This window comes from Onychostoma macrolepis, chromosome 06 (assembly GCF_012432095.1).
Source record: "Onychostoma macrolepis isolate SWU-2019 chromosome 06, ASM1243209v1, whole genome shotgun sequence".
Lineage (NCBI taxonomy): Eukaryota > Metazoa > Chordata > Actinopteri > Cypriniformes > Cyprinidae > Onychostoma > Onychostoma macrolepis.
Genome location: NC_081160.1, coordinates 25975520 through 25999021, shown reverse-complemented (window position 1 = coordinate 25999021; position 23502 = coordinate 25975520). Strand labels below are relative to the sequence as shown.

At 40.0% G+C, this 23502-nt stretch overlaps 1 protein-coding gene across 3 annotated transcripts in view; it reads left to right on the top strand.

Annotated features, from left to right (window-relative positions):
* Positions 1-17217: 17217 nt before the first annotated feature.
* The window catches only part of cntn3b (contactin 3b), a 65025-nt gene continuing 58740 nt past the window's right edge, over positions 17218-23502 (top strand). For 2 of the 3 annotated variants that reach the window (XM_058779966.1, XM_058779963.1), the window contains exons 1-2: positions 17218-17643; positions 22334-22364. The gene's annotated coding sequence lies outside the window, so the exon portion shown is untranslated. The remainder of the gene's footprint in view (positions 17644-22333; positions 22365-23502) is intronic. The other variant, XM_058779964.1, reaches the window with a different exon arrangement.

The following is a 23502-nucleotide window of genomic DNA, read 5'->3' as shown; positions in this document are numbered from 1 at the left end:
GGTTCCTTTCTTCCTGGAAGTGCATGAGGAGCTGACGAAGTCGTGGATGGCCCCTTTTTATGGCCACAAGCGGCTCGTCTGCCTCCCCCATCCTCGCTACCCTCGATGGCGGGGCAGCTAGGGGTACGTTGACATTTCCCAGGTGGAGAGTGCGTGTGCGGGGCACTTGTGCCCGCAAAACGCCGCCACTTGGAGGAATCATCTCGTCTCCCGTCCAAAGCCTGTAGGCTGACGGCCGCTCGCGGCCAAAGCTTACAGTGCTGCGGGCCAAGCTGCCTCTGCCCTGCATGCCATGGCTATCCTGCGAGTTCACCAGCCAAGGCATTAAAATGCACAAGGGTAGTACCAACCCGAGGTTGATGCAGGAACTGCGCTCGGTGACGGACCGTGCCCTATGGGCGACGAAAGTCACAGCGCAGTCCCTCGGGAAGGCGATGTCCACACTTGGGGTCCAAGAGTGCCATCTATGGCTCAGCCTTTTTGAGAGGAGCGATGTCAACAGTGCGCTGTTTCGACACTCTCGTCTCCCAGGCTGGACTGTTCCGCGACACTGTCGAGGACTGTGCCCAGCAGTTCTCGGCAGTATAGAAGCGGACCGAGGCTATTCAACACATCTTGCCCCGGCGTGATGCACCGCTTCACCGCAGGGCAAGCCCCAGTCTGCTTGTCGCTGTGGGCACCCTCCCGCGTCCTCCAGAGCTGCTCCGTCCTGTGCGGAATCGTCCCATATGCCGGCACGTCGAGCCTCTCGCAGGAGCGCGGTGCCCTCCCGTGTCCCAGTCGGCCCTTAATCCTCCAGATAGGCAACAAAGCGGCTCTGACACGGGCAACCCGGAGATGTGTGAAGCTGCTCTTTCCCAAGAGACGGCGGGGACAGTTCCGCTCCTTCCCCCGGAGGAGGGCCGGGTGGAAAATCTCTGGTTCTGTCTGGCCAGCGGTACCCGCATTGTCAAAAGAAAGAGCAATTTCCTTTTCCTCTGGGTTTTCAGGTCCATGGGCCGATAGTGTGCAACGCGTTGCCTCCTCACTTTCGCCCACGACCCATCTTGCCAGTGGCCAAGAGAGTGCAGCTCAGGAGACGCAGTGCCTCCTCCACGCACCTCTAGCCAGTCCCCCCTGGGACCCAGGGAGTTCTGCGAGGATGCCTCAGAACGCACAGCCTTCTGTACCATCCAGCTCTACTCCCCTTCGCTGCACCACTGCGGGTACGTCGATCGTGCCGTTGGAGCCACTTGCACGGCGTCTGGAGGCGTGGCTCGCGCTGCCCAGCCCATCTCGTTGGCTCACGCACACGATTCTACTCGGCTACGCGATTCAGTTCGCCAGGCGACCTCCCAAGTTCAGCGGCGTTCTCGAGACTTCAGTGGTAGCTCGGAACGCTTCTGTTTTGCGCGAGGATTTTGCTGTCCTCCTGGCAAAGGATGCAATTGAGCCGGTCCCTCCAGCTGAGATGAGGCAAGGGTTTTACAGCCCTTACTTCATCGTACCCAAGAAAGGCGGTGGTCTTTGACCAATCCTGGACCAGCAAGTCTTGAACCGGGCCCTGCACAGGCTCCCGTTCAAGATGCTGATGAACAGATGCATAATGAAATGCATCCAGCCCCTGGATTGGTTTGCAGCGATCGACCTGAAGGATGCTTACTTTCATGTTTCGATCATTCCACGACACAGACCATTCCTACGGTTTGCGTTCGAGGGTCGGGCATGGCAGTACAGGGTCCTCCCCTTCAGGCTGTCCCTGTCCCCCCGTGTATTCGCGAAGGTCACGGAGGGCACCCTTATGCTATGGGAAGTGGGCATCAGGATCCTCAACTATCTCGAGCATGGCCCGTGGGCGAGAACAGTTGTGTGATCACAGGGACCCAGTGCCTCGTGCAGAGAAACTCTTTTCTCAGTGTGGAGTTAGACTCGGTGAGTGTGGTAGCACGTCTCACCAACGAGCGTGCCCAGTCCATGCTGAACTGCCTGAGTTCCTTCAGAGGCAGGACGGTGGTACCACTGAAACCTTTTCAGAGGCTCCTGGGGCATATGGCATCCGCAGCTGAAGTCTTGCCGCTTGGATTGCTTCATATGAGACCACTTCAGCACTGGTTACACTCCCGAGTCCCGAGATGGGCAGGGCGCTGTGGTATAGTTCGCGTGACTGTCATGCCAACGTGTTGCCACTCATGCAGCCCCTGGACAGACCTTGTCTTTCTACGGGTCGGAATGCCCTTAGAACAAGTATCTCGGCATGTCGTTGTCACGATGGATGCCTCCAGTGCGGGCTGGTGCGCTACATGCAACGGGCAGGCAGCTTCGGGGTTCTGGTCAGGACCTCGACTGCTTTGGCATGTCAACTGCCTCGAGTTGCTGGCAGTGCTACTAGCCTTGCGGCGGTCCGGCCGCTGCTGCTTGGATAGCACGTGTTGGTCCGCATGGCCAACACTGCGACCGTTTCGTACATCAACCGACAGGGAGGTCTACGACCACGTCGCATGTCACAGCTCACCCGCTATCTCCTACTCTGGAGTCAGACGCGGCTCAAGTCGCTGCGTGCTGTTCATATTCCGGGGGAGCTCAATCGTGCAGCCGACGCGCTCTCACAACAGCTCACTTTCCCCGGAGAATGGCGACACCATCCCGAGATGATCCGGCTGATCTGGAGTCGATTCAGGGAAGCCCAGGTAGACCTGTTGGCTTCCCGCAAGTACTCCCACTGCCAGCTGTATTACTCCCTGACTGAGGCGCCCCTCGGCACAGACGCACTGGCACACAGCTGGCCTCAGGCTCTTCGCAAATATGTGTTTCCCCCAGTGAGCCTTCTGCTAAGAGCTCTGAGCAGCTCTTTGTCTGCCACGGAGGTCAGCAGAAAGGGAAGTTTGTCTCCAAGCAGAGGTTGGCCCACTGTATAGTGGATGATGTCACCTTGGTGTACCAATCTCAAGGAGAGCCGTGCCCCCTGGGGGTGAGGGCTCACTCCACACGGAGTGTTGCCTCCTCCTATGTGTTGGCACACGGCGCCTCTCTGGTAGACATCTGTAGAGCTGCGGGCTGGGGCGACACCGAACGCCTTCGTGAGATTTTACAATCTCCGCGTTGAGCCAGTTTCTTCCCGTGTGTTGGGTAACAGGTAAGTTGGGTAACAGGTAAATGGCGGGAAGAGCTGGCTGGTGTCACGCTTGCTGCGCCATTCCCCCTCACCCGGAGATACGAGCGCCGTTTTCCTCCTCCAGTTCAGTTCCCCGGACGGCGTACCCCGGTGGAGTTCCTCCAGCACCCCTGGCAGTCAGACTGGGCGGAGCAGTCTGACGCCAGGCCCAGTACTTGTGTTAGCTCTCCCAGGTCTCCAGTCAGCCCCTGTACTGGGCTAGGTGTCCGTATGGCTTGATTCCCTTCGGGTAATCACATATGTGTATTCTACCACGGTAAGGTTTCCCTCACGGTAAACCCGTGTCTTCCCTTTGACAGAACCCTCTGTCAAGCCCTGCTGGCAGCTCTCCTCCCAGCTCTCCTCCCTACCCCTAGGCAGGATCTGCCCCAGGGTACAGTTGTATGTAGTACTGCCCCAGGCCTGGGTCAGTCCATATCAGTGTCTCCACATGTCACCTCCCTTCGGGCAGGAGGTTTTATTAAAGTCTGGTGGAATCAACATGGGTGCTTGTATTGTCTTGCTTTAGGGTCTCAAAAGATCGTTGACATTGCTCAGACCAAATCCATGTGGCTTTCTTTTGTTTGAGGGCATGTAATGGTTCAGCTTTTTCTGAAAAGTGAGGAATGAAACTATGGTACCAGCCAGCCAAACCTAGAAAGCGTTGAACATCCTTAAAGGGATCCCAGGGTATTAAGACTTGTATGGCTTAATATAACGTAAACGATGTCTCTTACTGAAATTTGTAGTAGAAAACCCATTAAAGATTTATGTTATTTTTTGAAAAAATCACATCGTTTTATACATATTTTGGACTATGGGGGCGCCATTATTCTGAGGATGTAAAATGGTTGCACTCGGTGAGCTACTAGCGTTACTACCTGTTGCTATTTTTACCACAACACAACTCAAAACAAAATACTGATATGATGACCACAGCTACTGAAAGAGCTTACGCGTGGCAATGATATAAGTATAGGTTTAAACCAAATGCTGTACCATTGATTTTTTTTCCCCACAAGGAGTCTAAACGCCCCGGATATCGAGGGAAATCTGCGCTGAGAAACTCCTCTAGCGGCCGCGCATCATGATTAACATCGGCATGCTTACATCCTAACAGATGTAAGGATGTCTTGTCTCAGCCGTTTGTAAGCTCTTTCAGTAGCTGTGGTTTACTAAAAGACTCTAAAAAGAAGCTGGTCTTTAGGAAGTTTTATTCATCCACAGGCATCTTCCCATTCATTTCTCCTCTTCTTATCGCTAGGAAAGCAGTGAAGTCTTACATTGCTTCTCTTGTTGCCCTTCGATTGAAAATTACAACCAAAAGCCACACAATGTGGTTTCGTATCAGTATTTTATTTTCTGAGTTGTGTAATCGGAGTTGTGTTGTGGTAAAAAGCACCAGTAACTCACTGAGTGCAACCATTTGATGTCATTGACGCAGAATGTACTGTGCACATAAAATAATGGTGCCCCCCTTTGTCCAAAAACGACGTCGATTTTTAAAAAAATAACATACATTTTCATGGGTTTTCTACTACATATTTAAATAAGAGACATCATTTACGTTATATTAATCTATACATGTCTTAATACCCAGGGATCCCTTTAAGAGATTGTGGAACTGGGAATTAATTTACTACTGCTGCTACCTTGGCTGGATCAGTTTTTATTCCATCAGCAGAAACAATGTGACCAAGAAATGTAAGGGCTGGTTGGATAAAGTTAATTTTTGTTTTTAGATTTAATGCGAGTCTGGCATCATTTAGACATTTGAAAACTTGATTGAGATGTTGTAGATGTTCCAGTTCATGCTGTGAATACATGACAATATCATCTAGACAACATCTTCCTTTTAATGCTCTGAGAACGTGTTCCATCAATCTCTGGAATGAAGCAGCGGCATTTTTCAAACCAAATGGTAGACGTGAGAATTCAAATAAACCTGCTAAGGTAACAAATGCAGTTTTCTTGATGCTATCCATTTCCATCTCCATCTGCCAATAGCCACTTTTGAAGTGTGCTGAACACAGTGGCTCCATGTAGAGACTCCAAAATATCAGATATCTGTGGCATTGGATAGGCATCAAGATGTCTCTTGGTATTCAAACCCCCGATAATCAACAAAGTCTTGATCCACCATCTTTCTTTGGAACTACCATGATAGGTGAGGCCCAAGGTGACACGGAAGGACAAATGATGTGTTTTGATGTCTGGAGGTACTGGACCTTGCATAGTCTGCACAAATCTGGTGTTTGCGATAGGAAGCTTGCACTGAGGTTCTCGAGAAGGTTGTGATTTCCTTTTCTGTTCCTCAACATTAATTTGACTCATCAAAATCACGCTCTATTTGAGTACCAATCCTTACCAACTCTCCAACATCTTTCACTGTACCTCTCAGTAAACTGGCTAAACGTAGGTTACTGTTCCGTAGAATTGCTTGTACAATTTCCTTTTCAGTCATTTCTCTCTTCCACCTCATACATAATGCCCGATACTGGAAGGTAAAATCACAGATGCTTTCCTTAGCTCCTTGTTTTCTCTCCAACAACTTCCTTGCAACCATACCTTCATAGTCTTCACTCAAAAAAAAAAAAAAAAAAAGAGCGCAAGAAGATTCTTTTGAACTGTCTCCAACTATTGATATCCTCTTTTCAGCCCGCCACCACTCTTTAGCAGTTCCCTTTAGTACAGCAGTTAACGAAGCAAGTATCTCACTGTCAGAGAAAGGACACACAGCAAAGTACTCTTCACAACGCTCAATGAATACCACAGGATCTTCATCTTCACTGTTACTAAAGCTGGGGAAGTCGATCTTCACAGGTGGGTTATATTGTATTGAGGATGGATGCTCGGAGACCGATATGTGACTAGGCTGAACAGTATATGTTTGTTCTCTGGAGTTTGTAACAGAGGAGGGTAATGATGAGTGTGGACGTGGCGGGTTTGGAGTAGATATTATTGGACAACGGGACTTGAGTTTTTGTTCAATTTGAATATCCCTTCTTTTTAAGCAGTCTACCATAGACTGTCCTACATCTTGTACTGCAAGTTCCAACTTTTTCTTCACTCTATCACATTCACGTTCTATGAAATACTTCAATTTCTCTTCCACAGACCTACATTTCTTTTCCATTTAAGCATAGGAAACACTTTCACTCACCTTCTGAATACAGTCTTCACACCGATTTTCAAGGGTTGTTACTCTTTGTGACAGATGATCTATTAAAATTGTCAGCGAGATGCTTGTGTCCTGACATGGCTCTTGTTCTATTTCAGGAGGTGGAGGTGGTGGTAAAGGAAAATCATCCAGATTCTCATCAATGCACCCTTCATTCTCTTCCTCAGACCTGATGTATAACTCACTGAAAGTATGAATCAGCTCCTTGAGTGGTTCTCGGTGGCGGGTAAAAGGTTCAGAAGAGAAATTTAAATCAGGTCCAGTCTCATCCCCCTCCTGGGCATTATGGCTTTCCATATTCTATAAAGACTCAAACACAGTTCAATAAATGCAAATGAAGTTAGTTTTTCAGGTCCTTGTTCAGGCGCCACTATATAACAATTCCTAACTGCAGAGGTAAAAAGGATGTTATAAATCTGAATTTGGGAGGGGCCGAAAACTAACCATTAGCATGAATCAATAGCTTATAGTTCAATAGCAATAGTTCAATAGCTTGAACACAAAACACTAAAGCTTTATGGATGCTTCATGTTATGTTACACATATATATATATATATATATATATATATATATATATATATATATATATACACATACATTATATATATATATATATATATATATATATATATATATATATATATATATATATATATATATATATATATATATATATATATATGTGTGTAATCGACAGCACAAAATAAACCAACAATTGAATTTACAAAACAAAGAAAACAAGCAAATAACAAATCTTTGAAATGAAAATAAAAAATTGTAAAAAATGAAATATAAATGCATGTATGTATGATGATTAAAAGAAACCTTGAAATTGTCCATTGATGAATGATAGTGATCCTTGTAATCCTTGCATGCAGAGAAATACAAGAGAGAAGAATAATGATCCAAAATAGTCCATCCAAGATTCACACCAAAAGTTTGTTCTTCATTCTTATGCACCAAAACCAATAGGATCCACAAGAGATGCCAGCAAAGTGTCACGAATAGAAATCCATTTGATCTCTCATTTCACGAATAACCCAGAAAGCTGACAATAATATGTATCAAGAAGTCCTTTTCTATAAATAAAAAGGATAAACTAACATTAGCAAAACATAGCCTCATAGAAAACATAAACGCAATCATAATGAAAACCATAAACATTGGGGGAAAAAAAAAAACAGACCTAAAGGGCATTGAGAAAATAACACAAAATAATCTTGCTTCGATTGAGCAGGCAACTAGAAGTTTCTCAATCAGGACAGCTTCACTTTGGCGATGCAACAGGAAAGCCATGCTTTCCTCTGCCCAAACAAATCTTACTACTTCTACTACACAGCTTACTTTTAAACCCAATGCATGAGCACTCTTGCACTCCCTAGTGGTGAGTAGTGTGGAACATGATAACAGACCCAAGTCTGTTACACATGCATCTTCGTGAATTTGATCTTAATTATTTACAAAATGACAGAAAAAGTCAGTTAAAGTAATATGATTGTGTCAACTTTGTGTGCCTCTATCGCTATTTACACTTAGTGCAAATTGCCGCTGTCATATTAAAATGACAGTGTACTGCATAATAGAAATTACCCATGTGCATAAGTGAAATGGTTGACTGAAATAAATGCACGGATTTTCAGTATGTGAGGGTGTTTGTATGTGTGTCTTTAATTGCCTCACAATAATGAAGCAATATCAAGCCTATGCTCTTCTTCTGAACGCTTCACCTCAGCAATGCCCTGCTTGTTTTGCTCCTTTTTTCAAGAACAAATACTTCTATAACATATTTAATTCTTGCATGCATCAGCTCGAGGCACACAGTGAGTCAGTGGGGGAGCTGGCGAAATGGAGTGCTGAAATATTTATCAAGGCGTTGCATATTCAGCCTGAGGTCCTTTGTGAGTGCTCTTGTGATCTTCTGCAACACGTTCGCAAATTAAATATTGATGGCGTTTAAATAAATAGGCGAATGGCACGCCCTGGCTTGAAAGGATGCCACGCTGAATAAGTGAAGATATCGGTTGTGGCTGGGGTGCCCCTTTCTCATGAGACAAAGGAGTGATAAAGGGAGATGCACTACTGTATCCTGCCTTCTTGGCCCACTTCACACTAAGTAAAAGCATTGGTTCAGAGACAATGTTTGCAAGTGGTTTAAACAAGTAAGGTCATAACAGAAGAAAAATTTGATCAATGGACCTAAAAGGTGTGGTCACACTTACTGTTGCTCTGCAAAAATTTGCATATGAGTTCCAGTCATTCCAATAGGATTCAACAGGATTAGGAGTTTTGCGTGAGGGAGGAAAAACTCGCCCTTGACAAAAATCTATGCTGACCAAAATTTTTAACAGAGATTTCTCAAAATATTAAACCTGCTGTTAGTGTTTTCTTTTCTGCACCTTTAGAGGCAGCCAAACAGAATTGGAAAATTAAAGGAATAGTTCACCCAAAAATGAAAATTTGCTGAAAATGTACTCAGGCCATCCCAAATGTGGAGTTTGTTTCTTCATCGGAACAGATTTGGAGATATTTGGCTTTACAGTGCATCACTTGCCAATGGATTCTTTGCAGAGAATCGTTGCCTTCATAATGAGAGTTCAAACAGCTGAAAAAACATCACAATAATCCACAAGTAATCCACATGACTCCAGCCCGTCAGTTAACGTCTTGTGAACTGAAAAGCTGCATGTTTGTAATAAACAAATTCATAATTAAAATCTTTTTCACTTCAAACTGTTGCGTCTGGGTAAAATACGAGTCTTCTAAACATAATATTGCTTCCTCCAGTGTAAAAAAAGCCTTGTCTTAATCAGGCGAGAAATATGTACAGACCAAGCACCGTTTACAGGTGAAACCAGTTCTAAACAAATATGTCAGTGGATTTATTTTGATGTGAGAGAAAACAGGGGATGGACATTTTCACTGGAGGATGCGTTGTTAGATTATAGACTGGTATTTTGTCCAGAAGTGATGCTTTAAAGTGAAAATGTTTGTTACACAATACACAGCTTTTCACTTCACCAGACTAATTGTAATTGAACTGTAAAGGTAATTGTTAACTGAACGACTGTAGTGTCTTGTTATGTAACACGATGTGTCTACATTTAAAAAAGTTTGCGGTCAGACGAATTTAAAAATGTATGAGCAAAATAAAGAATTTTGCAAACCACATTTCACAAACACTCCGTGTTTTCCTAACTCATACCACTGGCAGAAAGCTGCCTCCAGGTTTTCTGAATTTCTGTTTTCTGCGCAGTCCATAATCAGATCTGATGCATGTTACATATGCATACTGGTGATCTGATATATGTAATTGAACGTTTTAAATAAACAAAAGGAATAAATAAATAAATAACAACTGCCATATGCCTAGAAATATACAAAGCAACCAATTGCAATTCACTTAGAGAATGCAATGATGCACAAGAGTGATTTACGTGGATGAGTAACAAATCCAAATGCTCGTTCAATAAAAACACTAATTAGAACTGCCATCAGAAAGAGTGAGAAAGAGAGAAAAGGATATGAGAAATAAAACACTGTAACCGTTTTTTTTTTGTTTTGTTTTGTTTTCTTTTTTTTTTTTTTTCTGTTTTGGAGAGCAGCCAAACATCTAATACATTCATACATACATTCATGCATAAATTTGGTGCTTCCATTTTGCATATCCTTTTCAAAGGCGTAAACAAAAGACACGCCACACTATAATAGCATATGTATTGGTTCAGACAATGCTCTGTAGAATCCCACACCACCTGGGCCTCACACTTCCTCTAACCTACATTGAGAAAGAAAACATCAAAAGCTCACTCACTTCCTGTTCTTCCAGCATAGAACAGCTCCATGGGAATACAGCATCATTTATAACATTTCACATTACAAACAGAGCAGGAGAAGGAGATGGATTCAAAGTGCTAGTTTGCATTAAGGTCTTGCCTTTCTGACTTGTATGTGCATATGATTTGTTGTTGAGCATACAAATATAGTGATCTTTTAGCTGTCAGATGCAGGCTAGCAGGGATCTCCAGGGATATGATCCAGTTTTAAAGATCCCCTTAGGAAATTCAGAATCCCTAGTGGTGATACACATGCTATTAATAAGCATGTGTCAAAAAGCAGAAATGGAAAACACTGTACACTTCTATTTGACAGTAACTTTGTAATAATCCAGAGAAAAAGACACTGGAAAGGGCAGGATGTTCATTTGCACAGTGTTTTGACAATATTTGAAAAATGAGTAGGCTAGTCCTCAGTTATTAAATGAATAGGCCTACCACTCTTTGATAATCAGTTTAGTGAGGATTTAGTCAGCCAATCAGGATCTCAGAGTAACAGGGCTACTCACAAAATAAATAAATAAAAGTAAATAGCAAGCCTACTCATATGGAATATTAGCTTGAATTTACCTCTGAATTAGAATCAGTATTCCAGAGAACCATGTCCCAATATTCTGGTACACTGATATACAAACTTGATTTTTTTTTATTTATTTTGCTTCTGTTTTGGATATATGGATATAAATAGTCTTCTCTGCAACAGAGTTGTTCACAAGCTACACTTTCCATAAAATGCAGCTTCATTTTTGACAAATGATTTTGTTTCCTTCTGATTGCAGGTAAACATCAAACAATTTTTGAGTGAAGTGTCCAAATGAATCAAACTGAATCGCAAAAAAATTATTTTTGATGATTTAGAGCAACGATTATTCATGTACGAACGTGGCATTGCTGCTGGTTCTGATTTTAAACAGTTGATAGAAAACAGAGGATATATTGCTGAAAATGATTTTCAGGTCAGTACGGCAATCTCCGTCATCAGACAAGGATTATTATCAGTAATATTTTGCCAGAGCACAGTGGTATTTCACTAAAATGTACCGCTGAAGTATTTGGTAAAAAGGTCTAGCGACACCCTTGGTTCAGAGATTGTTTTATCACAAGATGAAGTGGGAGGCAATGGATTGAAAAGCTGGCACTGGGTTTCTGAGTGAATGTTACAAACATGCTCAGTCAGGAAGAAAATTCTTCTATCTGCTAAAAGAAGCAAACAGACACTAAACAAACTCAGACTGTGCAGAGATAAGATTGATATTGACAGCTGCAACACTCAAACAGGCACAATAGATATTTCATATCTAAAGGACTCAACAGACATTTTATGTGGCTTTGCTTATTGACAGTCTGAGCCCATTTATTTTTTCCCCAGAGGACCAGTCTGCCCAAAATATGAATGTTCTGTCATCATTTATTCACCATCATGTTTCAAACTTGTATGACTTTTTTTATTCTGTGTGTGTACACAGATTCATTCTTTAGAAGACTTTGGAACACAGTGTACAAGTCATATGGATCACTTTTAAAATAGTGTATCGTTTCCTGGTTCGAGTCTGCAGAGCTGAATGCACTTGGGAGGAGAACAAATTAGTTGTTTCCTTTATGTGACTAATGAATGAAAAAACTCACACCAGAACATGCAGTAATGGCCTGTTCACAACAAGGACGATAACTATAATGGTAACAATAAACACATATGATAGTTTTAAAAGTTGTTCTACATTTAAAAGAATAGACAATGCCATACCACAACTAAAACGGCACAGAGGAACAATATCGTTGGAATCACTTTCACAACAAACATTGATAGCCAATCAGAATCCATCCAGCTCATTAAAGCAGTAGATGACATAATGGCACATATAACGTTATTTTAAGTTGGTGTGGATGCTAATGTAGTTACTGTTATAGTTATATTTATATTTATAGTTATTGTTCTTGGTATTAGCAGCCTTAAGACTTTTTTCTGATCTTTTTTTCACTGAGATTTTTACTGGTGTTGTGCATTTGTAGCTACAATTAAATAAACAAATCACTCTCTGAAACAGTTATTCCTAATTCATATAAAAATCTGTTCAAAATAAAAGAATCATTCATCAGTAATTAATCAATCAGTAAAAACTTGAAAGATTCAGTTCTCATTCATCGTAACTGCTTGGAAAATATTAAGTAGCACAATCTTCAGAATTTCTCTTTTTGTCTTCAACGTAAGAAAGTAGGCCTAAGTCAAGCAGGTTTGAGCAACATAGAGATAAATAATGAATTTAATTTTTGAAAAACATTTAATATTAGACGACTGTCCCCTCAGCAAGACTTTATTGAGGTAGAGTGTAAGACATTTCAAGAGAGTCCGCAGCACTGCATCGTGTTCAGAATAAACTGGAGTCCTGACCACAGCCATGCTATCATTTACAACCTCAAATCATCACTCTGAAAACCATGTTGCCAAAAAGCCTTAGCGGGAGAGACTTAGGAGGGCACCTAATTGGGAGCGGGTCAGAGCTGAGCGGTACAGATCTCCCTCTCTTTTTAATTAATACCAGTGGGCTGTCACAGCCTCCAAATGAGAAGTCATGAAAGATGAGTGTGCAGTCGACCATGCAGCTATCTGAAAAAAGGCACTATGTGTGTTTGTATTGATGCCCCGTTCCCTGTGTTTCTCTGCTCTTGCTTCTGTATTCTCTGTTTTGGATCAAACAATTTAGCCAATAGGGCTGTTTGGTGAGCTCGGCACATTGAGAAATGTTCCAACAGTCCTGAGTTATGACATGTGTATAAGACAAGCAATATCGCACAATAACTAAACATTGACCGCCATGTCACTTTTTCACCATACTTGTGTCATAAAAGATCAATGCATAACAATAACATACAAAGGGTTAACAGTGAAACTCAAAATGAAACCCCAACTGTAATTTTGTTTGACATTGTGGTTGTTGGTATTACCTAATTGTTGAATGAATAAAATAATGCTGGGTTAACTCTTGAATAAACATATCACATGGTGCACCATCCCAGAAGTTTTTTTTTTTTTTAAGTGACCATCATGATGTAATTTGATGAAGAAACGCATTTACATGGTTTATTCAAAGTAATCTGTTCATTATACACCACTTTATTGCCATTTTATGAGCATTATGAGCTTTAAAAGAGAAGAAAATGAGTTGTCTACCCTGAGGGAACATCATGCAGTAGAGGGTTAAAACTGAAGGCTGATATGAACAGCAAGTTGTGCTTAACTTATGCAGTTTGATGGAGGCATGAACAGGTACACAGCTCTTTGGAAATGAATTTAATTTACCTCCTTGGCCAGGCAACCAATGTCTGACACAATAATAATTACATTTTTCTGGTACTTTCAGTGTATTTCATCAAATTTAGCATGAAAGATTATTTTATTTTATTTATTTATTGATCTATGGTGAATTGAATTGAAACCATTGAACAAACAATTGATATTACATGACATTTTAAGGCTTATCTTTTTTGTAAATGCCACTTTTTTTCGGAATAAAATTCCAAATTAATTTGTTAAAAATTAAAACTAACCAAATAAATAAATATATAGGTCAAGCAGAGTTTAATTAAAAGTTTCCCGCAACAGTTTGATCGTGATTGATGATTATGACATTAATGATTGATGACTAGTCATTAAAAGTTTATTCAACTGTTTGGTTATGATTAATGATGAGCCATGATTGACAGGTCGTTCAGGAGTTTCATTACTAAATATATTTTGAAAGCCAGAAATAATGATTTTCTTGGAATTCAGGGCATTGGAAACAAATTAGGAGACAGAGATTTATGGGTTCATAAATAAATGAAACCAAACTTAAAATATGTGGTGCAATACTCCTCTTCTGACGAGATTAGCTTTAATTTGGTACTTCATTCACCTCATTTAATCTCAACCCATTCAGAATACAATGTTAACATCAACTGCATTTGGAAACAATGATTTCCAAAAATATATTCATTTAGATTAAGCTGTAGATGCCTCAGAAAACACATCATAAGAGATACTGGAACAGCTCATCTGTGTCTCAAGAGTGCCCAAGTAAGACATTGTGCGCTGTCTAGAGAATACAATGAAAGACACGCCATGCTGAATAAGCAGTGAGGTGCCCTTGATTTACTCAGAGCCTATAGGGGAACCAGATGGATCTGTGTCACCTGCCCAGCTTTGAAGTTCACAAGCCCCAGCAGGATATCCACCAAATGAGGGATCAAATTCTGTTTGATGCCATTTTTTCTCTCTATTGGAAGATAAAATAACGTGAGAAGATTTGTCTTTATTGCACATAGCCAGTGTCTTATCCTGAAGTCTGGATAATGAAATCTGAGGTTAGGGCTGCATTTCATAACAATGTTTGCTTGGATGTTTCGGTCGCTGGCTCAGCTAGGAGGCAACAACCTGAAGTTACTTGTCTATTAAAGACATTCAATATTTATGTAAACCATCAACCCATGAATTGTGCAAGTGTTAAATATATCGTTCATCCTTGTTCATATTAACAAACCTTAAAATAATATTATTTATTTACTCACCCTCAAGTCATTCCAAACTTGTATGTCTGTATAATTTTTCCATAATAATTATTGCTTTTTCACACAGCTACAGTATATTCTATACAAAAACAGTTCCTACACCAATTTTTTCAGTGTATGACTTTCTTTGAAACAATTTTCACTCTGAAATTACTCATAATTTAACTTAACACATTGAAATAACCATAACATTTTGAAGTAGAAAGACTGAAATAGTATTTTAAAATATGATTCTTAAAAAAATTATTATGTGTTTAATGGAAAATTGTATGTGAGTAAAAACAGAATTTTCATTTTGGGTGAACTATTCTTTTTAAGATATTTCTTTTACAGCTGTAAAATATCAGTTTATGCTCACCTCAAACTAAATTTTCACTGAGGGTCCAGTGCACATAATTAAAATGAAAAAAATGTGCTATTATTTACCAGACGTTTCTCAAAGACCTTTTGCTCCATCTCTCATCAGTGCCTCATCTATCTTTTACTGATTCTTAGAGATTGCTCTGGGCTTTGACACAGGGTCAAAGAAAAATCTCCAACCCCGAGCCACAACAGAATCCAGCCTTCAAATACCACAGGTTTTATTGATTGACACTGTTAAAGGGATAGTTCACCCAAAAATGAAAATTCTGTCATCATTTACTCACCCTCAAGTAGTTCCAAACCTGTATGAATGTGTTTGTTCTGCTGAACACAAAGGAAGATATTTTGAAGAATGTGGGAAACAGAGCAGTTCTGGGGCACCATTGACCTCCATAGTATATTTCTTTCCTACTAAGTCAATGGTGCCCCAAAACAGCCTGGTTACAAACTTTCTTCAAAATATCTTCCTTTGTGTTTGGCAGAACAAAGAAATTCATACAGGTTTGGACCTACTTGAGGGTGAGTAAATGATGACAGAATTTTCATTTTTGGGTGAACTATCCCTTTAAGAGTTTGGTTCACTCTGCAAAATGATATGGATGTATTCTCGATTATCCTTTAAATATTTCTATTGCAAAGACTATAGGATCATTGCTTGGTTTAATTATAACAGTAAATGGAGTTTAATTTAGTGATGAAAAATTACAGCTTAAACAAGTTTTTAAGTGTTTTAGTACGTCAGTCTGGACAAGAGCAGATTTAGACTCAGGTCTGAGACTAAGACCATATCTTCAGGAGCATTTGGACCTGGCCTGGACTTGGACTTGGTCTTGAAATCTGACTCGAGATGGACTTGAGTCAGAGTCCAGTTTAGTCAACACTTCGGTCTGGTTTAAGTTTGTTTAGCTGGTCTCTTAGCTTTACCAGGTGGCCCCAAACCCATCAAACCAGTCTGGACAGCAGAACTTAGCCAGCTAAAACCAGCAAGCCACCTTAGGCAGGATTTTTATTTATATATTTTTTTCCAGCAGTGTATAGCATTAAAGTACAAAGGTTGTGCAAGGTTCACAAGAGGAACAGTAACTGTGTTATGGTGGCATTCAGCAGTAGGGTGTGCTGTTTTGTAGCTGAATTCCAAATGACCTGGAATGGTAGGGTTATCTGAGATTCACTGGTTTCCTAGTCAGTTTAAATTATGGAAGACTGGGGCTAATTGTCACACATGGACATTCACAAGGGCTATATGTCAGTACCTATAAGGTTTTGAGTCAATTACGCAAATGCATGTTTTCTCGAGCTGTAGTTCAAAACCATCTTACAGTAGGCTACATTAAAGTTAAAGAATTCTGTACTCCAAACAAAAAATTCCAATTATCATAATTTTATAACTGTTGTTGCATAATCAAACAAACCCAAAATAGCAGCTTAAGGTAGGTTTTCATTTATTGAGGCAAGTTGTCACATGTTGTTTCAATGTTATTTTAATGCCAAAATATTGCTTTAATATATAGCCTACAAATTTTTGCTGTTTCATGAACTGTTTTGTTAGGCTATAGAGTGACAACGTGTCCCATTGGGTTGATTGATGTGTGTTCAATGAACTGTATCTTTTATTGGTGGACACGTTTAATTGCTTTTTTGTAGCGGAGACTTTAAAGCTTGTGCCTTTAATTGACTTTCAAAAATAAACCTGCCCTGAGAAATATTCACAGGAGTAAAACGTGTGACAGCTAGCACTCATCTCCCCTATAAGTCGAGCTGTGAACAAGCTGCAAGTGCTACAGGGGGAATGCTTTTGTGGAACAAATGAATCTTCTTACATATTAGGTTTATCCTGAGCTGCCCTTGTCATATCTCAGCATAGCACATATACAGTATGAGCTGTATTCAAATGTAGGAGGAATTAAAGCAGAGACATTACATGCTATTACAGTTCTAATATTGAAAGACTGCAAGGGTCCGGATTATGACAGACATCCTATTTCTAACGCACAAACCAAAAAAAAAAAAAAAAAGCAAATGGCACTGCAGGAGAGGGCAGGCATTAGACAAGTGGTGCAAATGATCACTATCACATAAAAATCTTTCCTTAGAGGCACTTTGCTCATCGAATTTGGGGCGTGCTTACAAAGACACTCTCAGCTGGAGGTGCATCAGCATGTAAGGTACCACAACTGCGCATTTCATCCACTGAGAGCCTGCTGGAGGAGGAGATACGCATCATATATACCTAACCAACCGTCTTTCTGGATCACTCTGCTGGTCGGAACCGATCACGGGGCACGTGCGTGCAGTGGATACGCCGGAGCGCTGTGATTCGTGGACTAATTGCGGGGCGCTTGCGGGAATACGAGGAGCATCTCTGTGCACGAGAGGGAATAAATCTCGTTTTCCTGTCCGTCTCCACACAGACTTCGATTTAGAGGGCATTTATTTGGTACTAAAAGTGAGAGAACGATATCAGGAAAGATGTTACAGACGACATTAGGGGGTTAGAGGTGCTGAGGTTCATCCCATCACTGAATATGGAGTAAATTCCCACGTCTTCTCTTATTTTGACTCGGAATACAGTGAACGGGAGCGCGTCACGGTGAGTTATTCTTTATTCGTGCGCTATTAGATTATTTAAAGTTAAGCAGTAAGCGCAAGTTTTATTCGAAATGCCAAATAATCTAATGTTCATACATTATGGATATCTTTATAAATGTACAATGCCTTATGTTAAATATGAAAAGCAAGCGCTGCTTTTACACTTGAAATCCTGACCACAACCCCAATGACTTATAATTCAACGTATTTATAGGGATGGGAATTGAATAATTACTTCAAGCCCAGTTCCACTTACGATCTTTTAGTACTTTTAAGGAAGGAATAGGGGGAGAAAAGAAATGTAATTCTTAAAGCATTGGGCTACTCTGCAGTATGTGGGCTCTGTGGGATAATTTGAGATTTCAAAGGACAGATAGATAGCAAATATATATATATATATATATATATATATATATATATGTGTGTGTGTGTGTGTGTGTTTAAACGGGCATAGACTTTTCACGTAGACTTTTCTGAGTGTCAAATATCAAACAAAAATGTGGTGATTAAATTCATTCAGTCATTCATGATTCATATGACACCACTAATTAGAACAGAACTCTATCTTTCATATGTATCAACAAAACCTGTCTCACGTAGCCTACGAGATTTAAATGTAACAACATAGTTCGTTTCATGTGAAGAATACAAAATTAATAACTTGAGTTTTTGTAAGCAAACTATTCATATAACATCACGACAAATCCATAAGATTCACCAAAAAAAAGATTCAGATCTTAAGAGTAATTGGTTCGAGAATTGGACCATGTCGTGCTCGTTGAATCGGATCACAAAAATGCATTTCTGGAATCGGACTACACTCATAGATCTGTATGTTTTGCATTCACTAAAAAGAACAGGATCACAAGAGAGTAATTCATTAGAGAGTCGTAGGTTACACTACACGAAGTTTTTTATTCACTCAACATGAATCGTAATTCTTCGAGAATCAGACTAAACTGGTTGCGCTGTAGAGTAGCGGTTAAATAGTACTGTAGAAAAACTCTGCGCCACAAATCTCGTACTTTTAAAGTGCAGTGTGTACTTAATTCATTAGAGGACTTCTGGATTGATGATGGGCGATCAGATATGCAGGTGTGTAGTAGTGATACTCCCCGATATAGTAGCCTACATCCGCCATGTTGGCATGATATTTTACCAGTATGTTCCTTGACCAATGACATTTTATCAACAACAGTGAAAATAATATAATCAGCTGTTGTTAAACGAATACAGTTTAACCACAAGTAACAATAACTTTCATTTGGATATAGCATGTGAAAAAAAAAGCACATTTTGTGGCCATTTTATATTTTTCAACTTTTTAAATTATATTATGTGAACTCTGACAGAGCCATATGCTATTGCAGTAGCAGCACATGTGTGACTTATTATGTGAACTGCACTGATCTCAGTCATTTAGGGCAGGATATCACATGGGGCACAAACATTACTCTTATCTTGCAGATAACCTTGTATTTCCTCAGACTCAAGATATGATGTATAAGGGGTAAAAACTGGCAGGTGCTACCTATAGGTTTTCAGCATCTCCATTTGTTCTGATTCAAGTCATCCGTAACAAAATTGTCTTATCAATGCATCCCTCACAGTATGGATGGCGCATATTGAATCCCATGGAGAGAAATTTAATGGAATTGTGCTGTGCAGGCCTGGAAAAGTGATTTTTCTGGTTTTGCTCTATTCTAAATATTTAAACGGATAGATATTGCTCTTTTGTAAATGGTTGTGTAGAATATAACTTGTCAGCTTGAAACATCAATTAGTTGAGGGAGAGAATAATTGTTTAATCTAATTCCACAAAGTAATAAGGAATGACTGGAAAAAGAATGGAAATTAATTTGTTGAAACATTTGAGAACACTACAGTTGTCAGTAAGAGAGTAAAACCACACTGTCATGTAATACTTTTATGATCCGTCCTGGGTTAGTTTCTTTTGAAGTAAACCCCCTCAAACAAGTGTTATGTGGATCAATAAACTATCATCCTCTCCATAGATCAGCCAACACTGCCTCTATGGCCTGGTTTATAATCTCACAAAGGTGTGACTAAGCTTCGGGAACTTTAGTGCCATTATGTATTGCAGGAGTGAGACACAGAGAGAGGAAGGACACACAGGAGAAAATACACATTCGGCTCTCTATCCGCACCACATCTTCTATTCAAATAGGAATGAGATCCTTCTCTCGTGTGTTCATGTTTATTTATGGATGCATCTGGGATGCATGGCTCATCTCATTTTGTTGCTAACAAGCACAGCCAAATTAGAGGTGAGAACACTGGGAAACAGCAGTGTGCAGAATTCAGTCGAACCACACCACAGCACAGCTTGGCTTCCTCTGAGACTATTTATTCCTCTCATTGTGGCGTATAAAGTTTATTTAAAGAGAGACTAAAGATAAATTTGAACATGCGGGAGGAATTCATTAGAGATGAAAGTAATGTTAGTTTATATAACGGTGAGTTTTTTCCCATATTCTGCCTTTCTTAATATCCATCTCTCAAATTTGCTTTCTGCAGTCCGGATCACAAACTTTTTTCTCTCTCGTTATCTAAGTGCAATTTCTTTATCTTTTTTAAATCTCTGGCTGAGGCCTAAAGGAATACTTCACCCCAAGATGAAAGTTGTCATTGTATTGTTCTAAACCCGTATGACTTTCTTACTTCTTTGGAACTAAAACAAATTAATTTTGTAGAACTTACTTGTGGTCCATGTGATGCTATATTCCAAGTCTGCTGACGTCAAGTCAATTAAGTAATTTTTCACTAATAATCTTCCCCTCCACTGAACTGTTCAAAATTGCAACCAAATCAATCACTGTCTCTGAAGAAATCTTTCAGACTGATTTTGTTAACCAGATCAAACTATTTCTTGAAGATCTTTTAAAGCTACTTTGAAACGTGTAATATAGCACAAAAGTTATTTGGACCACTTTTTAAAAATTTTTTTTAGGAATGCACAATTTATCTTTACCTACCATACCTACCATTTTTTTTTTTATTGGGTTGTGGGACAAATCGCTGGCTGCCATCTTACTGTTGTGGACTTTCTCTTGCTGCCCCATGACACTTCTATAGAACGCACCTTTCAATTTTATCACCAAAAGAGGAAATATGTTTCTATGTTGGTCTACGCATCTAAATGCTGTGCTGGATAAGCACGGTTAAATTGTGTGTACCGCTGTTCAAGGATTCTGCTCTAGTTGTGCTCACCTCTGTATTCATTCATTGTTGGTCATTTGCACTCAGGCTACAACATTTTATTTATTTTATTCTATTTTGTTTTGTGCTATTATTTAATTTAATGGAAACTATTTTTAATAGTTTTAGTTAACAATAACAGCAGTGGCTGCAGTAGACACCATCACAGTACTCTTTCCTCCATTGAATTGCTAAGGTTTGATAGTCAGGCATGGGACATGATTTATTCTCACTGTCTAAAACACAATATATATAGTCAACATCACCACATTGTTACAAGAACTGATGATTTATAGCTGGAGTATGAATCTAGCTCCCACACCAAATGTTTAATGTCAGTCGAAGTACCACCAAGCAGTTGATCTACAGTAATTATAGTCTAAAAGTACACGTAATGCTCAGGTTCAGAGCTTTAGTGTAAGAAGTAATTTAGCTGACACTTCTTTCCAACGAGGTATACTTATTAAAGGGACGATCCCCATGGAATAACCTGGGGTTAAGTGGCTTGCTCAAAAGCATGACGGGGATGGTTTCAGGGGCCCTTCTCTCCAGAACCTCAGTTTGTCAAGAGACGAGTTTGCCTTCATCAATCAACAATAGTTTTTGGACAGAATTTATGTCAAAAAACATTGTTTTCATGACCCTATTTTTAAGTTGCAACCTACCTAAGAACCACTAGCCTAAACCTAACCCTGAAATTTGATTGATTAAAATAAAATAAAAAAACATCTGGTTTATAAAATATTATTCCAAAACTAGGATTTTGATCCAGGAACACATCTTACTTAACAGAATTGCCTAATAATGTTAGAATCAAATTGATATGTGGGATTTATTTTAACCATAAAATCAATATCTATTGTGGAATCTATTTTAGCTTCAAGTGGGAGATTTACTGATTGGCTCAATATGTAGTTTTTCTCATCTACCAGTGGATTGCTGGCATATCATGCAGCATAATCATGAGAGTTACATTGCTTGGCATGTTCATCAGCGCTTCCCATGCTGACTATCTCTGTAATACAATGTATTATCCGTTTGTAATCACATGTAGACCGTTGCGCATGCTGGTCTAGTTCTCAGATCTTGACACGAATGAAATCAGCCTGAATTGCAAAACAGACATCTTTAACCACTTCTTATATCAATTATATTCCAAATGTTCATGCTAACCAAGTAGTGATCTCATTTACTGGTGCATCAGAATCATGCAATGGCTTTTATTGCATAGCACTGTTGCAGAGGTGATGCTGCCTCATTACAGTAGCTAGTCGAATGCTCATCATTTTGCCTAATAAGATGGTTGGTGGAAGCTGGTGGAAAATGACACCACAGCTCAGTTTTTTGGAAGACTCATGAGAGATTGGTTGTAACTGCAATTCATGCCCTATCTCGTGTGCTGCTGGATGAGACATGCACACAATTTGAAATATACATCCAGTTTGTTAACTTGCATTTTCTTTTTCCAACAGAAATCTGCTCTCGAAACTCTTGCTGTAGGGCGTGAGTTGTCCTTTATTTTGTCGCCTTGCCTGTTAGCATGCTTTTTTGTTTGGGTTGCATGCAGGTTACATGCAGATGTCATAATGAGAAACAATAACAACTGTAATGTTTTTCATTGGAGGACTGTAGCTACAGTTCCTCTCCCCACTTGTCCTGAGTCAAAAGCTGAGCTGTGTAATCCAATCTGACAGAGTTTCCTGCGGCATAATGTCCCCCCAAACTTAAAAGACGCCAGTCAAATCCACCCAGAGACCCCCTGTCCCTGCAATTACGACAGACACCCAGCAGTTATGCTATATCCTAGTCCCACTAGGATACAGCATTAAACAAGGGGCTTCTGTGAAGATTATGCAATTATAATGACACGATAGCAGATTACCCTTTCTCTAAGCCTTCATGCCTTTATTGATTTAAAGGGCCAGTACAGAAGAAATGAGTAAGCTTTATGAAAAAGAACTGTGAAAAGAGTGTACACAAATGGTTATAAATCTCAGGGTGTTAAATAAAGACTGACTAACTGGTTCTGATTTGATTTGATTTTGATTTATGCATTTAGCAGACGCTTTTATCCAAAGCGACTTACATTGCATTCAAGTTACAGTTTTTACATTTTATCAGCTCTTGCTTTCCCTGGGAATCGAACCCATGATCTTGGCGTTGCTAGCGCCATGCTCTACTATTTGAGCTACAGGAAAGCTACAGGTTCTGTAGAAAAAAAAAATCATATGGCCTCAGGCCATAGAGCTGGAACTATGACAGTTAGGGATTTTCAAAGCAAAATAAAGCGAGTAAAGGAAAATCTCCAATACTCACAGGAGTCAGTCCCTTGTGAAATGCTATAAAAATTCCCAAAGTGCATGCCAATCTGTCAAGATAACTTTTATTATAGTATAAAATAAAGTAAATGTAGCTTTTTCATCCAGAAACCCATATGATGGCATATAAAAGAAGAACATATGAAGCATTGCTATATATTTTAGTGAACAATAAGTGAAATAAATTAAAAAATATACCTTAAAGTCACAGTATGTTACCTGTGACTGTACAACATTAACAAAAGTTTGGGATGCCAGTTAATTAAACATTTAAATCAAATTATTTGGGCTTTTCAACAATTAATTAATATAATTAATCTAGA